The 18,498-nt window shown below is 46.2% G+C and overlaps 1 pseudogene; it reads left to right on the top strand.

The window, feature by feature from the left end:
* The first annotated feature begins 299 nt into the window (after positions 1-299).
* Positions 300-4,380, top strand: LOC130876355 (eukaryotic translation initiation factor 5-like; annotated as a pseudogene).
* The last annotated feature ends 14,118 nt before the right edge of the window (positions 4,381-18,498 follow it).

Genomic DNA, 18,498 nt, shown 5'->3' with positions numbered 1-18,498 from the left:
TGACAGTTCCTTCCTGTGCATGTTAAGCCAAGAGTCTGAATCACATGGGGGTGAGAATTACTTCTCCAAAAGGGGCTTTACAGTGTTTGGATGAGGCTGCAGTCCTTAAATGCCAGGCATTCTCAGCAAATGAAGAACTTCAGCAAGCAAAGACCTCAGACCCTGCACTGTCCTACTTTGGTGCCTCCCTGGTTCCTCTCTGTGTGCATTACAGATACACTGACAAATACTTAGCAACCGAGGAAAGGCAGGAAGGGTTTCCTGGGGTTCGTGCTCTGAAGTCGAGGGTACAATCCATGATGGCGGGGGAAGGCATGGCTACATTGCGGTGCGAATACATTGTATCCCCAGGCAGGAAGCAGAGAGAAGCTCATGATCTGCTCCCTTTCACTTCAAGACTCAAGCCCAAGGGACAGCCCCGCCCACAGGGTAGGTCTCCCCGTGCGGCTTAAGCCTCAGAAACACCCTCAGAGAAGCATCTTGAGGTTTGCTTCCTGGGTGGCTCTAGTTATCCAGTTGGGTTGACAGTGAAGACCAGTTTTCACGTGAAACAAAACAAAACCACGCAGATCTGAGCCCTCTATCTGTGGGCGCTTTGCTAGGACATCGTCAAGGTTGTCTCGTTTCTTACTCTCTGTTCCTATTGCTGTTATTATTGGCCCTCTGTCTCATTTCATTCTCATTAACACTTCGATGGCAGCTCATCATAAGCACTTCTGGAAAAGGCAGTCTGTGAGGCCAGAAAGGGAATGTGAAATCTTGGTGAGCAGCTGTCAATCTCTGCTGCAAAAGTCTACTTTGTTGAGAGCTATTTTGAGGCTGAATTGGATAAAAAGCTAAGGCCGGCAGTGCAGCACCTGCAGTGTTCAGAGAACACAAGGGGTGGGTGGGTCACGTGTTAAGCCTCCATGATGTCTGACCTAGTGCAGGGGAGGTCTGGGGACGAGTCTGGCAAGCTTCTCAGTAGCATCTTTATCCTGTGCATATTTTAATTGCCTTCTTGAGGCTTTCTGTAATTGGCGCTCTTCCAAAGGCAGATTCAGCAACAGCACTCGGGAGACGAAGAGGCATTTCATCATCAGCCCCCACCCATCTCCAGAGAGAGAATAGGCAGTTCTCTTTGTGGTTCTCCAGTCTGCCCCTTCACAGCACATGGTGGGAAAGTTCCTAGTGGCTTCTGAGGCTTTCCCATGTCCCTTGAATTGGTAGCCTGGTTACTGTGTCCTCAGCAAGTTAATTATGAAGCAGCTTGTTATTTCCTTGCTAGGTATCATACATTAAATAGAGGGCCTGGGTGAACTTTTAATTACCTGGCTGGCTCCTCGTCTTATTGCTATTTAACTGGAGAGATTAGACGGTGTTTACGCCCAGCGCACAGGATATGAGCTATTCTGCTGCTGATTGCGGCCATGTTCAGCCCAGCCTGCCCAGTGTGTGCGAACAGTGATGTCAGCTCGCCATCGCTGCTGCTACCTTGATTTTCGTGATTCGTTTGCCTTGCGTTTAATTTCACAGGCCTTACTGGCTCACTTCTGGGTGGAACCTCTTTTTCATCCTGAAGATGTCATCCGCATTCTTACATTACCTGGAAAGAAACAAAGTCCCTTCCAGCCAGGCCACCCGCTTCCTCCTCCCCTAGTTTGTAGAGCATGACCACATGAAGTTAAGTCAGAACACTGAGACTATTTTTCTTTCTATCAGAAACCAGGATTTCTGGTGTGAGCCAGCACTGTGAGCTGCGATAAAGATCTGGTCGCCTGGTGAGAAACAAAAATGCTCGAAAGAGCCTCTTCCTCCTCCTCCTCCTCCTCCTCCTCCTCCTCCTCCTCCTCCTCCCCCCCCCCCCCCCCCACCACCACCACCACCACCACCACCACCACGGCAGTCCAGGCTCACTGAGTTTGTAAAAGCACCCACACTACTCCAGGAAAAGATCAATTCCTGGTTGACTTTGAGGTTTTGTTTGGGGCTCGGGCAAGTTTTACTTACTTATTTTAATGATTTGTTTTTATTTCAACGTACACTGGTATTTTGCCCTGCATGTATGCACACGTGGAGGTGTTAGATTTCCTTGAACTGGAGTTACAGACAGCTGTGAACTGCCTTGTGGGTGCTGGGGATTGAACCCAGGTCCCTCTGGGATAACAGCCCGCACCCTTACCACTGAGCCATCTTTCCAGCCCCTCACGTGCTGGTTTGCAGTGACTTACATCTGGGAGCCTGTGCCCCTCAGGTCAGCTGCAGCAATAGTCATCACCGTGAAGCTGAGGCCCAGGTGAAAAAGCAGCCTCCTCCCGCCAGTCGCCAGTCTCACGGAGGCACCACGTGGTTTTGGCTCCCAGTCTGTAAACCCAGGGGCTGGGTGCACTACACAGCACACAGCCAGTAGTCAGCACTGACCTGGCCTGCACTAAGCCCTGGGTTCTGTCTCCACCACTGCTGAGGATAGGGGCAAGAGGCAGCAGAAGAATAAAGAAAGGAAAAAGAATAGAAGCAAGCAAGCAAACCCAACTGCTCTAGCTTTCCTGAGTAGAGCAATCCTGGGGCTTCTGATGTGTCCTCTAAGAGGAAAAGCCCAGGAAGAGGTCTTGCAGGCCTGCAGGCACACCCTTAAAATAGATGTCGAGACCCCCATCTCCCTTTTGCTCTCTTTCTCTTTGGCCACCTTGCACCCAGCTGTCTCCCCACAGGCCTGAGAGCAAGGCAGTCGCCAAACTGTGGGCTCCACCCTCTAAAACAGTGAGCTCACAGAGACCTTTTCTCTCTGCAAGTGGATTCTCTCCAGGAGGGTGCTGCGGGAACAGAAGAAAGCTAAATCAGGCAGTGTCCTCCCAAAGAGGCAGAGAATGTCTGAAAAAGGAAAGGAATCGACCATGCCTTTCTTACAAGCACTTACAGCTCTTTCGTTCCAGTTCCTAGCTGATTGGCAGTTACTTAATCATTAGCTTTGATTGCTGGCCTTTATTTGGCTTGAGGATTTTCTAATTGTTGTTTGCTTTCGTTGTTTGCCTAATATGTTGAGAGTGTTTTCTTGTGGCACTAGATAATCCTTTTCCATGTTTTTAATGTGTGTAGTAATTCCATGGCATAGTAACATATAATTTACTCAATTATCCACCCCCCCCACACACACTTTGAAGTCTATTTATACGACTTTATTTACGGCGATGCATTTCCTAACTAGAAAACACTAACCCTTCTTTGTTGCCATGCAGATCACGCAAATCAAAATCCACAGGTCTCCCAGCTCCACCAGGGAATGAAAGCCATCCTCCTCCACATGCTGTGGGAGAAGATGGGGAGGAGGCTTGGGTGGAGGACACAACTGAGGAAGCTCAGAGGTGCAGAATGAATGAAATCAATGAGATGTGAAAGTTCTGACTCTCGAGGGTGATTTGGAAAGAACTGTAGAAGAGCGTGCCAACGTCCTGTTGATTTCGTTAAGAAAAAGAAAGAAAACGACATTAATTCATCAGATAAAGAAATCATTGCTGAGGAAGAGAGGCCAGATATAAAGGCCACGGGACCTCTTGTTTTGATTGACATTCTCTTTAATGAGAAGCTAAGAACAAATGAAGACACACAGGCACCGTTTCCTAAGATTTTTGTCATAACAATGAAAGGCTCGGTGGTGTAATGTTATTTCAATTGTATTTTAATAAGTAATAGTTTTAATATTTTAATAAGTAAATTTTGCCTGAAGATCAGAGAGTAAAACAGCCCTACTGGTCAGCCTTACAGCCAGGCGGTGGTAACACACACCTTTAATCCCAGTAGCCACAATAGTTGCTATAGAAACCAAGCGGTGCATACCTTTAATCCCAGTGGTGCACGCCTTTAATTCTAGCCCTAGAGAGGATCATAAAATGGGAGGAGACAGCTCTCAGGCACACTCTCATTCTGAGGATTCCTGGAGGCAGGATCGCCATTTTGGACTGAGGTCACGGCAAGAGCCAGTGGCTGCCTGTTTTGGTTTTCAGATCTTCAAGTTGAACCCCAATTTGTCTCTGAGTTTTTATTAATCATGCTTCACAGTGGAGACTTCCTCCTGGTCTGGAATGTGTGCTAGCGATGCATCAGGCTCTGCTGATCTCCAGGATGCCACACATCTTGAAGGAGATGTACGATGCAGACCTTTTGGAAGAGGTCATCCTCAGCTGGTTGGAAAGAGCCTCTAAGAAATATGGCTTATTTCTTAATAAAGAGACTCGTGGCAAATCAGAGCCCTTTATCAAATGGTTGAAGGAAGCAGAAGAACCTTCTGGTTTTAAGGAAGAAGATGAAAATATTGAGGTAGTGTATTCGAAGACTGCTATTGTACCAAAAGTTAAAACTGTGAAGTCTGACAAGAATAAAGACACTGGCAGCGGTGCCGTTTAAAAGATGGATGCAAGCCGGGCGGTGGTGGCGCACGCCTTTAATCCCAGCACTCGGGAGGCAGAGGCAGGTGGATCTCTGTGAGTTCGAGACCAGCCTGGTCTACAAGAGCTAGTGCCAGGACAGGCTCCATAGCCACAGAGAAACCCTGTCTCGAAAAACCAAAAAAAAAAAAAAAAAAAAAAAAAAAGATGGATGCAGCTTAGCTTAATAGTGGGATGCTGCAAACTTTCCCCATTATCAGCCAGAAGTGCAGCATGGATGTGCAAGAGCTGAAATGGCTTGACACCATGCTGCACTTGTTACCAAAAAGTTGTTCCTGTGAGTGGTCTATAATTAAGGCCACGGGAAATCTAGGGAGTCCATTCATATCAGTGAGCAATTGTAGTCTGCTTATTTATTATGAGTTTCTTTTGGAAAAACTAGTAGTAGACACATTTGGATCACATTTATAGAGGTATAAAGAATAAAGAACCCTTCCTTCTTCCTTCCCTCCTCCCCTTCCTCTCTTTCCCCATTCCTACCTCCTTTTCTCCCTCCTTCCCTCCCTTCTTCTCCCTTCCTCCCATCCCTTTCTCCCTCCTCCCATTTCCTCCTTCCCTCCCTCTCTCCCTTCCTTCCCTGCCTCCTCCCCTCCCTTTCTTCCCCCTCCTTCTTCCGTTGCTTTTGTTAGGTCTTTTGTCACCGCACTGAGAAGTAACTGCAACAGCTGGCATCTCTCTGGGGTCTTCTATGACTACTTCTCACAGTGGGGAGGGGGCCGGAGTGCACCCACTGCAGAGGTAACAGTACACAGAGGAAGTTACAAAGCCTTGATGTTTCTCCTCATTCCTCCTCTGGGTAAGAGATGGTCCTAAGGAGTGGCTGAGGCCCAAGGGAAAGGACACAGATCCTTGAACCAGAAAGTGAGTCTGCTGCAGAGCTCTGACCAAGGACTGCACAGACATGAGACAAGGTTGGCGCGATGGCTCAGATGGCTCAGTGGGTAAAGACGCTGGCCATCAAGACTGAGGAACTGAGTTCCATCCCAAGAACCCACATGTTGGGGGACAGAACCAACTCCTGCAAGCTGCCCTCTGGCTGCCACATCACATAGGTAAATAAGCGTACGTTTAAAAGTGTTTTTGAGGAAACAGAACCAGCCAGAGCATGTGCCAGAGACCCTCTCCCCTGGAAGGTGAGGCTGCCCCAGGGGTTCGTTCCATGAAAGCTGACCAGGGAGATCCATCCAGGTGGGATCCAGTCTCCTCACTCCTAGAGTCCTCAGATGTCCACATGAGATTATGTGTGCGATCACCACGCTCTGGAAACAGGCGAGCGTGGCACAGCTGTTAAGAGTGGAGCCTTAAAGGCAAGGCAAACTGTGTTTGGAATCTGCCTTGATCAGTGGTTGACTTAGGGCTCCATTTCCAAAAACAACAGCCAAGAAAAAGGCTGTGCAACCAAGCAGAGCAGAAATGTTCTCTTTATGGGGCGCCAGATACCATGCTCACCCTGCTATGCCTCGGCTGGGAACAAACATCTGCTGCCAGCACCAAAGTCATTGTCCCCACACCCTGCTGATGTGGACTTCTCTCTGTATGCTGTGAATACCATTGGTTAATAAAGAAGCTTCTTTGGGCCTATGGCAGCCCAGAATAGGGCAAGGCAGAAATTCCAAGTAGACAGAGGAGGAGACAATAGGTAGAGTCAAGGAGAAGTCATGTTGCTGCCACAGGAGATAGATTCCAGACACCAGTACCAGTAAACCCCACGCCTTGTGATAAAATATAAAATAATATAAATGGGATAATTTAAGATATAAGAACTAGCTAGAAAGACGCCTAAGCTATTGGCCAAGCAGTGTTGTAATTAAAAAAATTTCTGTGTGATGATTTGGGGTCTGGGCAGCTGGGAAACGAATGAGCAGTCTCCGCCAACACCTGCCCTTCGTAGTCTCTTCCCCTTCCTCCCCCTCTTCCTCTCTGTTTTTTGAGATGAGGTCGCAGTATGTACTGGCTGGCCTAGAACTCTTCATGTAACCCTGGTTAGCCTTGAACTTGCAATATACTTGCCTCAACTTCCCAAATACTGGGATTATGAACATACACCACCAAATCACATCTAGTTTAAATTACTGTTTCTCCAGAGAGGGTGGGTCCATGTAGGTCCCTAGGAAACAGGCCAAGGCAGAATTAGAAGTGGTAGAGATCTTTAGGGACAATATCCATGAGAGGGGTGAAGCAGAAGTAAGGACGGGGCCTGTGTGTGTGTTGAGTGTGGGGGTGGGGGTGTTCAACCATAATGCCGAATGACTAAACAAACTAAATGAAGAAAAGGCAGAACAGGATGAGCCTCTGACCTTCATGACCTCTGAGTGCTCTGCAAAACTGAGCAGGAGAGTGGCCTTGCTCTAGGAGGAGCTCTCTTTGCCACTCTCTAGGCACAAGGGAGACCACGGTGAGTCTGAAGTGGAAGCCAGAGGCTGTAGGTGGATCTGAGTTTTTGTACGTGTCTTTGAGGCACAGCAAGGGCACACTGTTGTGATGACCTCACTGGACGGTGAACACATAGAGGCCCCTAGCGGGTGTCTATGTAAGGACACCTAGAGAGCCCCCTAGCGTATGACTGAGTGAGGCACACCTAGAGGTTCAAGACATGGGATATTTCAAAATACATTTCTCTTGAATCAGTACCAAAATGTCTTTAGTTTCTATGTTTCTCAGTGTCTTAGTTAGGATTTTATTGACGTGATGAGACACCATGACCAGGCAACTCTTATAAAGGAAAACATTTCATTGGGACTGGCTGACAGTTTCAGAGACTTAGTCCATTATCATCAAGGTGGGAAGCATGGTGGCACGCAGGCAGACATGGTGCTGGAGAAGGAACTAAGAGTTCTACATCTGGATCCACAGGCAGCAGGAAGAGAGTGACACCGGGCCTGGCTTGAGCATCTGAAACCTCCAAACCCACGCCCAGTGACACACTTCCTCCACCAAGGCCACACCTCCCAATAATAGTGCCACTCCCTATGGGCCTATGGGGGCCATTTTTATCCAAACTACCCCACTCAGTTTTCAGTATAAATTATTTCTGATACAAATCACAGACCCAACAGAAACCTTTAAAAATGCAGCCAAACAATTCTCAAATACTCTTTGACACTAAGATGGGGGATTTAACTAGAAGAACATTATACCAGATGCCACATTTATTGTTGACTCTGTATTAGGGAACACCTGATGTCTCACACAGCAAAGACCCTGTGACGTAGAAACATGAGGATGTTACCAGAGCCACTTAGACAGAGGTGAAGATTACAAAGCCTTGCACAGCTTCAGGGGGTAGTGGTAGACACTTGTGCTCCAGATAACGTTGCTATGAAGTTTCTTCCCAATAGATCTTCAGCTGGTGTGATACAATTCACAAGGAGGTGTTCCAGGGGGCCACTCTCCCTATTCCCAGCAGCAAGACACAGGGGCTAAGGAAGTACTGTTGGGACATTGCTATTTGATCCATAAACTAAGAACAAAACCTCTCCAAGCTATTGCTCGTGTGAGCATTGGTCAGGTGTCCAGTCATATTAGAGGAACTGCACAAACACAGCCAGTACACACATGGTGTCTATGAGTTCACTGTAGGCTGCTCAGAGAGGTAGTTTCTTCTTCATCCCTACTGTTCACAGGAGTGGCCATCCCAGAAAGTAGCCTCCACCACTGTCCGGCAAAACTGGGATAAGGCGTCTATTAATTCTCAACAATTCAAGTAGGTCACAGTGTTCAGGAAAGCGAACGGAACTCTCTGAGTCAGGTTGTCCATCAACATTTACTCTCTTTCTATCTTTAGCACAATTCTAAGTTAAAAACAAAAACAAAAAACAAAAAACAAACAAACAAACAAAAAAACTACTACAGATGCTAGTGATGAGTTATATGCTTTATTTCAATCATCAAGATTTTACAGAAAACAGCACAGTATGTACAGCCTATACTCACAGTGAAACATGTTATGTATGCTTGCTGAAAACCAACTAAAAGCCGGGCAGTGGTGGTGCACGCCTTTAATCCCAGCACTCGGGAGGCAGAAGCAGGCGTATCTCTGTGAGTTCGAGACCAGCCTGGTCTACAAGAGCTAGTTCCAGGACAGGCTCCAAAACCACAGAGAAACCCTGTCTCGAAAAACCAAAAAAAAAAAAAGAAAAGAAAAGAAAACCAACTAAAATGATTAAAGCTTTATAATGCACATCTTTAGTCATAGTTTTTGTAATGGTCTGTCCTGTCCCTTTAAGAGATAAGCCCTTTCTATTCCCTTCCCCATTAGCTGAGGCAAGCAGATCTTCCTTCTGCTTCTAGCCTGAGTTCCTTCCTTTCCATCTCTCTCCTCGAAGAGGCAGTTTCTGCCTCACTCCCTTCTCCCCAATTCTCCCCTTCCCCTCCCCTGCCTCCCCTCTCTCTCTCTCTCTCTCTCTCTCTCTCTCTCTCTCTCTTCTCTCTGTTCTTTTCCCTTTTCCCCTTATTCCCTTTCCCTTTCCCTTCCATAACTCACTAAATAAATACCAGCTTTCTCTGCATGGAACCTCTGTCTCTCACCTGCCACACAGCTCCCTGCCTGGGACCCGCTGGCCCCTGAGGCCCACGGTGTTTTACCACTGCAGCTCTTTGTGGCCCGCTGCCTGCTGCAGCCACTCAGGGACCTGCGCCATTTTACTTTTATTCTAACAGTATTCAAGGTGCTGAGACAGAAGGTTCATGAGCTAAAAGCCAACCTGAACTCCATAGGGAGTGCCAGGCTTGTCTGGGCTATGTAGTAAAACCTTTTCTCAAAAAAAAAGTAAATAAAAAACATTTTGTTTTTTCCTAAGGTTGCAGAGGACCCAAGTTTAGTCCCAGCACCCATGGCAAGAGGCTCACAACTACCTGTACCTCCAGGTTCAGGTGCTCTGATGCCCTCTTCTGGACTCTGAAGGGACCTGCACCTCTGAAGGGTATGCACACACATGGACACAAACACAATAATCTTTAAAGTAAGCTTGTGGCTAAATTGAAGAAATGTCTAAATCTTACGGAGAGGGACATCACTATGGCAAACCTTACTTTTAGGACCTGCCTGGGACCAGTTCCTGCCTGTAGTGTCTGGGTTCAGTGTTACACAAGGAGGACAAAGCACCTTTCTTTAGCCTGGCCTTTCTCATCTGCACCCCTGCTGTCCAGAGACAGCCATCTCCTGGGCTATCACTTCAATGTTTGATTTCAAACTAAGCTTTTCTTGATTTTGAAATTTTTTAAATTATTGATTTTTTTTATCCCATAAGATTCTAAGCCACCATTTTTATGCCAGCTGCCCTCATACACGACGGCACACACCCCATTACACCTCCTCCCATTGGTATAGCTGATCAGTTCTCCCATAAAAATGCTTCATGATGGCCGGGCGGTGGTGGCGCATGCCTTTAATCCCAGCACTCGGGAGGCAGAGGCAGGCGGATCTCTGTGAGTTCGAGACCAGTCTGGTCTACAAGAGCTAGTTCCAGGACAGGCTCCAAAACCACAGAGAAACCCTGTCTCGAAAAACCAAAAAAAAAAAAAAAAAAAAAAGCTTCATGATATTTTGAAATTAGGATTAATGATAAGTTATTGCATTAAACATGCGTCCCTGTGATGTGGAGATGACTCACAATTCCCACATTTGGGTCTTGACTCACTTATACCAACAGCATCCGAAAAGGAATGTGGTCAGGCGTGTCCGCCGACTTGTCTTAACTTTATGAATCTACAACTGTCATCATCCCACCATGCAGCTTTCGGCACAATTCATTCAGACTGACACATTATTGGAACGGAAAAAGCCCTTTTTGCAATTGTTCATTGCCAGGTTTGGCTGTGTGTAAAAGAATGAGCTCCCGCAGTTCCAGCTCCCAGGGATCCAACACCCTCTTCTGAACTCTGCGTGGCTGCAGTCTCACATGCAAATAACCACACACGGATATACACACTCATACTTAAAACAGAATCTAAAAATCATATCATGACTGTACTATGGGCTGAGAGTGAAATGCACATGAAGTTTTAGGGTGAGGCATTTGAGCTCACGGTTTACTTCTCTGACACACATCTTTCAGACAGACGTTGGGCAAACCTTGCTCATTCTTTTTGCCAGCTATGGAACCTCCATAGTTAAGAAAGCATTTTAAGGGACACAGACCACAAAGCCCTCTGAGTGCTGGCCCACAATGTGAGCCAAAACAAAACACATGAAACAATAAATCAAAGAGCTGTGCAAAAGTGAGGCTTGTGAGAATGGGAGATGGCTTCTGGGTCTGGGAGATCTCAGGGCAATACCTACCAGGCCAGAGCCATGGAACAGCAATGCAGAGGCGATCTCGGGAAGACAATGAAATCTGGCTGATGGCTCAGCGAGGAAACAAAATCCAAAACAATGGAGGAAGTGAAGAAAGGCTCAGAGGGCACCGATGCTGGAGGCAGAGGGGAGAGAAATGGACAGGGGCCAGCTGAAGGATATTCCAGATGGCAGGTGACCCTTGAGAAGCAATGACTCCAGGGAGAGGTGAGTCTGTTGTTTGGAGGTCAAGGATCAATGTGTTTCAGAAGCAGGGCTCCCCACGCATGTGGGCACAGGTGCCCATAGGGTCCCTCAAACCAATGACAAAGAATGGAAAGTGTATCTGCCACACCACAGGGGGACGGGGTGTTAAATGAGCAGGGCCAGGAGCACAGGTGGGAATTAACCAAGGCAAGTTCAAACCAGTTCTGCACCAGAGCCGCCCACTGCGCTTCAGGCTTGCTAGTTCACTCTCTCCCCCACCTTTTCTCCTCACAAGTACTGCTAACTCACCAAAGGGTGGGTACCTCTTGCTGGGTGGAAACAGAGGTTCCCCTCTGCCCGGCATTTGGTGCCTTACCTTGTAAGTAAGTGTGGTGAAACCACCAAACTAGACCATTCCGTAAGTACAGAAAATGTTTCTGGGCTGCCTCACAAGAGCAGAGAACAGCAGCTGGGCAGGAAAGCCAGTGGATTTCATGTGACAGGCAGTGGGGAGGGGGCTTTAGGCTCATGCAGATTGTTTGGCTTAACTGGGAACTAGGAGTGGAGATCAGAAAGAGTGGCTTTCCCGTCAAACAGAAACCTGCATCACAGGGTTTCTAAGAAGGCTAACTGTGGCTTACTGTTCACCTGGTAAGAACTCTTCCGTTTACCTGGTGAGAACCCAGCCCGAGTTGGGCCTAGACCCTCATCTCAGGACATTGTCAGCAGCACTGCCGTCATGGGGTCCAAGGACTTGAGTTTGGATACCAGTCTGATTTACTTTTCTATTGCTATGAAGAGATATCATGACCTAGGCAACCTATAAAGGAAAATATTTAATTGGAGGCTTGTTTACAGTTTCAGAGGGTGAGTCTAGGATCATGGCAGGGAGCATAGCAGTAGACAGGCAGGTATGGTGTTGGAGATGTAGCTGAGAGCTTTTGATTATTTGATCCACAAGCATTGGGCAGAGAGAGTGAGAGACTGGGCTGGGCTGGGCCCATACCCAGTGACACACCTCCTCCAACCAGGCCACACCTCCTAATCCTTCCAAAACAGTTCCACCAACTGCTGCCCAGACATTCAAATGAATGTATAGGGGGCATTCTCATTCAAATCACAATCCCCAACACCCACATAAAAAGCCAAGAACAGCTGCCCTGCACCTAAGTCAGAGTATTTGGGAAGTAGAGAAAAAAGGGTCCCTGACTTGCTGGCTGGGCAGTCTCCAGTGAGAGACAGGATAAGGTGGAGATGGGCAACAAGAAGCTTCATCAGCTAAAGGTGTTTACTGTGCAAACTGACAGCCTGAGTTTGATTCCTGGAGGTGAAAGATGAGAACCAACACCAATTGTCCTCTGACCTTCACACAGGCTCCCTCTCCCTTCCCCCACCACACATATATACAATAACAATATAGTTTGAAAAATAAGGAGAAAAGTGAAAGAAGACAAACATCATTGACATCTGACCTCTAATGCATACTCAGAGACATGTAACACACACACACACACACCACACACACACGAATGTAGCCCTTAATGACTTCTAAGAGTTGAATGGGAGCAGTAGCTTAGCTATACAATAACTGGTGTCTGAATAGCTGGATGCGAGCATTCGTTCACCATCAGTCCCTGTCCTAGAAAACAGCGGGGCTCACTTGCTCTTGGACGGTGGTGCCAAGGGCAAAACTAGAAGTGGGGAAATGGTGAATAAAACAGACCAACCACTCCTTCCCAAGCCATCAATTCATCCTGGGGAGCCTTGAACAAGGTGATTTGACAGGCAGTAAGCCCTCCCTGGTCAAGGAGGATTGAGAGCTCTGTGGCATCGGTAAACTCAGTGTGACTGGTTCCTAAGGCCAGCTCCAACAAGAGGCTCATTGTAAGGGAGGGGCTCTGACTATCCCAACCAGCCCAGTGTGGGGGTGGAACGTAGCCCAGCCGACTTCTGTGTTCTGCTTCTCCAGTCCCAGGTGTGTTGCCCTGGAGACACTGGTGTGGCAGGGAGAATCCTGGCACCTCCCTCCAGAGAGCTCTGAGATGCAAAGCAGGCTCCTGGAGGCAGGAATGGATTTGCATAGGAGCCCAGGGCCTTCTTCTGGAGAAGGAGGGTGGGGAACACATGCTTTTAGAGAGCTGGAGCCACAGACCTGGCTGGTGGCAATGTAATACTTTCCTAGTGACAATGGCATTTAAGAATACAAAGCAGATCATAGCAAAAGAAAGCCTTTTTATTTAGAAATAAATAAGAGGCTAGTTTTTTGTTTTTTGGTTTTTTTTTTTAACAATAAAGAAGCCCAAGGACCTACTGTTGTCTGTGCCCATAAATATGTAGGACTCAGCCATGGCAAGCTCAATAGAGGCCTGGGTCTCAGTAGTTTTCCCTAAGGCAATACCTGGTAGCAAGAAAGACCACAAATTGAGACTACCCAGGCACCACCCAGGAACAGACCATCCAAAGGAAATTTTTAACATTTCAACCATTGTAGATAGGATCATCTGCCAGCACATACCCAATCGCTTTTCATCAGGACACCCCTAGACAAATGTCAGCTAATCAGGAGTCCTAAACCTTAGAAATCCCTCACCCCTACCTTTGCTGCTACAAAAATCCAACCCTAACTGAGCTCAGGACTCTCAGATCATTCCAATAAACACATAGAGAGACCGAGTTTGCAAACTTGTGTAAGAACAAAGGCTCTTTGCTTTACATACAGGACTTGATCTCCTAGTTGGTTTTAGGGGGACTCTGTGATCTGGGCATAACAAATACGTGCTTACAATATTAATTTAACAGTACTGAACCGGAGATCATGACCACAGAGCAAGGCAGTGAGGAAACTGTATTTGGGTACCTGCAGTGTTTCTGCCGCTGAGCCACTTGGGGATCCACAGCATTTTTACTTTTACCATTACGACATGGTTTACGAATAATTACAACAAGCTTGTGTTTAAAGCTCTGGTGTGATTTCTCCCAACTTCAGTATAGCACAGTGGTTGTCAACCTTCCCAATGCTGCCTTAATACAGCTCCTCTTATCATAGTGATGCCCCCCATCACAAAGTTATTTTCGTTGTACTTCATAGCTAATTTTGCAACTGTTATGAATCATGATTTAATAGTTATGTTTTAGACGGTCTTAGGCAAGTCCTGTGAAAGGGTCTTTTGTTTTGTTTTATGTTTTTTACCCCCAAATGGGTCATGACCCACAGGTTGAGAACCACTGGTTTAGCGCACATCCCATATATAAGGTCCACTGTGTTAGGTTTAAATGGCATCTTAGAAATTTACTCATCAGGTGTCCTGGGCTTCTTGATGTACCCAAGGTAAAATCATTACAGGAACAAAACTAAGCCAGTCTCTTGTTTTCTGGTTCACTGTTTCTAATGTACATTGTTGGGGGGGGGGGGACTAACCCTGAGTTCTCTGTTTTCCACACAGACAGAAAGAATAGGGTCCTAGTTGTTCCTCCTGGGGAACAGAGGAATTGCAGCGAGCGGTGAAAGATCTCCTGTGGTGACTCTACTGGGGGTCCCAGCCATGTTCACATGGCCATGTATTTACATAAAGTTTTCAAAAATAAAATATTTCAACCACATTCGGTTCAGACATCAACTCCCTTCACATTCTCTCATATCAAGGTCACCGGAGTAATTGCAGACAGTTTGGGGATTTTGAGACAAAGAAATTGATTAAAGAATGCTTTAGCTAGCCGGGCGGTGGTGGCGCACGCCTTTAATCCCAGCACTCGGGAGGCAGAGGCAGGCGGATCTCTGTGAATTCGAGGCCAGCCTGGTCTACAAGAGCTAGTTCCAGGACAGGCTCCAAAACCACAGAGAAACCCTGTCTCGAAAAACCAAAAAAAAAAAAAAAAAAAAAGAAAGAATGCTTTAGCTGTAATTTGGAAATTTGTGGGGGGGAGGGTGTCATAAATCAGATTAGAAGCCACGGGTATTATATCTCATCATTTTACTCAAGAGATGAGATTTTTGTATGACTAAAAAAAAAAAAGAAAAAGAAAAAAAGACCAGTGAGACATGAAGTGAAATGATTACTATCGGGGCAAGAGCGATTAGTCCAGAGAAATTAGTCTGACAAGAAGAAGCAGATTATAAATGAAGAATTTCAGATCACCCCAAAGGCAATAATTAACCAAGAAGAAAATAAATTTCAAGTAGAAAGTAACGCATAGATTTTTGACTGTTGGATAATCCCGTTAGTGCAGAAGCATAAATCAACAGAACACTGAGATAATATTTAAATTTTACGCTAATTTTGCAAGGCTCCATGGATAAAGACACTTGCCTCTGAGCCCAACAACCCAGAATCCACTAGGCGGAAGGACTGACTCCCACTAACAATCCTCTCGCCTCTGCTGACACGCCAGGATACGTGTCTACCCACACACATGTGCTGCCCCCAAACTAAAACAAACACATGCAACAATTAAACAAATAACAACAATACATGAATTTTACCACGAGAAAGGCATTGGCATGGACTAGCTGACAGGTGCACCTGGCTTAGTGTTCAGGATTAGGTACTGCACAAGAAGACCAGATAGCATCCTAGAGTCTTATGTGGATGATAGCCATGTCCACAAATTGGACCACAAACCTCCAAATATACATGCTGCTGATGAATTAATCTGGGGGTGGGGATTATCTTCAATTTTAAATGGCAAACAAGTTTTGATGAACCAGGACAGAAGAAAATCTAAATTGGCTGACTTCCTATTTGTGCTGTGAAATTGTTGCTATATCATTTTTAAAGATTTATTTTACTTTTAAGTATGTGTATATATGTGAACACACACACACTTGTGAGTGCAGATGCCTAAAGAATCCAGAAGAGGGCGTCATCAAATCTCCCGGAGCTGGAGTTACAGGCAGTTATGAGTCCTCCAACTTAGGTTCTGGGAACGGAACTCTCAGGGCTCTTAACCACTGAGCCATCTCTCCAGCCTGCATATTGTCTTCTAAATGAAGAGACAAAGAACTTTTAATATGGGGGGGAAATGTTAGAAGAGGTATACGAGGCAGTTCATCTGTTTATGGTCTTTCTGATCTGTGAGCTATTTGCGATAGTTACCAGTCTTTGGAAATGTATAACTTACTGTAATTTCCTTTTCTTATTCTGAAATGTTTTCTCCACACCTGGTTTTGTATTTGTGGTTGTGTGTGTGTGTGTGTGTGTGTGTGTGTGTGAAAGAGAGAGAGAGAGAGAGACAGAGAGACAGAGACAGAGAGACAGGGAGAGAAAGAGAGAGAGAGTTTGATGTAAAGAGCACCCTTAGAACTGAGTGAGCCACAAGTTCCTCAAAGTCTGAGCCTGCAATGATCATACCGTAGCTCCTAAAAATGAAGCCACTGTGGTCACCAGGACCTAAGCGGTACTGAGTGCTGGCCAGCAGGTGGCAGTGTGGTACAGCAAGTCCAAATAACAGGACGTTTTGTAGTGGAAAGTGTCGTCAAGATGAAAGACTACTTACTTATTATCTATCTACGCGCTTTTGGGGTAAGATTTTTTTTTAATATAGTCCTGGTTGTTCTGGAACTCACTATGTAGATCAGGCTGTTCTTGAACTCATAGATACCCTCCTGCCTCTACCTTCCAAGCGCTAATATCAAAGGCGTGAGCCACTGTGCCCCAGTGAAAGGTTATTTTTTTGTTTGTTTTTGTTTTTCGAGACAGGGTTTCTCTGTATAAAAGTCTTAGCTCTCCTGGAATTAGCTCTTGTAGAGCAGGCTGGTCTCAACTCACAGAGATCCGCCTACCTCTGCCTCCTTGGTGTTGGGATTAAAGGCGTGTGCCACCACTGCCGGATATTTTTAAGAGTACCTTGTACTGGATGCTTCACTTTTGGCTTTGATATGTTTTAGGAAAGGTAGGAGCTGTGCCTGTAACTCCCCTGTGCAGTTAGGATGCTGTGCTCATGAAACAGCCTGCCAACCTTCACCCATGGTGCAATTGGCTGCTTTTTATCACTAGGCACACTTGGCTTTGGCGTCTGATGACATCAAGTGATTTTAAAAGAAATCTTCTCCCTTATTACTCCTCAGGAGAGGTCACTGTCCTTGCATCTAAGGACAGCTTCTTGCTGATCTTCAAAAGCAAATACTCATTTGCAGAGTCTGTTACATACAACACTAAAAGCACTTCCTGTTGACGAACAGTCAGAGTCACCACAGTGACCTGTGCAATGGCAATACAAGGGTCAATTCCAGGCTACACCCCCAGGACCTTCTCAACGAATGCCCAAGAATCCAGAAAAACTGAAGTATGAACAGTAAGAGCCAACATGTCCACGGTGCTGCACAGTGTACCACATCTTATGCAACTGGATTGACTTGAATGATGCTCATGTGTGATGCCATGAAGTGATGCCATTTCCTGCCTGTGTGAAGATGAAGAAACTGGGTCAGTTATTATGTAACTTACTGGCGGTGTTTAGATCCTCAGTGTCCCTCAAAGGTCCCAGCCCACGGGCACTACTGGGAGGTGTGAGGAAATTAGGTCGCAGAGTGTGGAGGCCCAGAAATGTGAGCCCAGAAAGCTGGGACTTTCCTCTAGTTCCCTCAAGGTTGTTTCTGCCTCAAACAAAGATCCCTCCTAGAGTTAGAGAAGAGAGTTCTGCTCTCTCAAGGTTATTGTCATAGGTGTGGCTAATAGCCAGTCTTCGTGCTTCAGGAATAGAGAAGTAGTTGTTCCTACCTCAAACAAAAGTCTAAGGATCCCACTAAGTTCCGGCTCCCTTAAGGAGATAACATTGGATTCCACCTAGGGAGTAGTTTGCCAATGCAACGTTTTGGTTTAGGATGTGAACATGACTTGTTTTGTTCATTTCCTTGTTTCACAGTAAGTTAATGCAGTTTTTTTGTCTTACTCCTACCTTTTGGAGTCAGGGGTATTTTAAGCAGTTGGAAATTAAGCGAGGGCAAATTTCAGTACTCACCAGAGTTCCCTCCTGATGTTATCCTATACGTTTCTCCATTTTATTATTTTCATTTGTGTCTTAATATTCTTTATTATATTTCTAAATCCCCACGCCTCTACCCTGGTAAGAGGTATTTTTGTCGGAACTGGTCCCCAACAACGGAGGCGTGCTGTTTAAGGGCATAATGAGGGGCTCCCTCCTTCCTCTCCACCCCTCTCCTGGCAATGAGGTGAGTGATTTCACTCTGCCACCCTCTTTCCTCCGCTTAGTCTTCATGCTGCTGCCACAGCATCCTGACTCACCAGGAGCTCAGAAGCAACAGCTGGGGCTGGTGAGATCAGAAAAGTGTTTGTCATGTGAGCATGAGGACCCAAGTTCAATCCCCAGAACCCAAATTTAGCACCCAAGTTTAAAAAGAAAGATGGGCATTTAGTAGCTTAATATCTAATATGGCATTGATGCTTATAATCCTCATAATGGGAAGCAGGGGACAGGAAGAGCCTGAGGCTTGCCCAGTCTAGACGAATCAGTGAGCTCCTGATTCAATGAAAAACCCTGTCTCCAAAAATAAGGTGGAAAGCAATTAAGAAAGACACACACACACACAACATACACACACAATACACACACATACCTACACACACACAAACACAGGCA

This window comes from Chionomys nivalis, chromosome 6, assembly GCF_950005125.1.
Source record: "Chionomys nivalis chromosome 6, mChiNiv1.1, whole genome shotgun sequence".
In the NCBI taxonomy this organism is placed as follows: Eukaryota; Metazoa; Chordata; class Mammalia; order Rodentia; family Cricetidae; genus Chionomys; species Chionomys nivalis.
The sequence above is the reverse complement of the archived record's forward strand: the minus strand, read 5'-3'. Positions and strand labels throughout refer to the sequence as shown.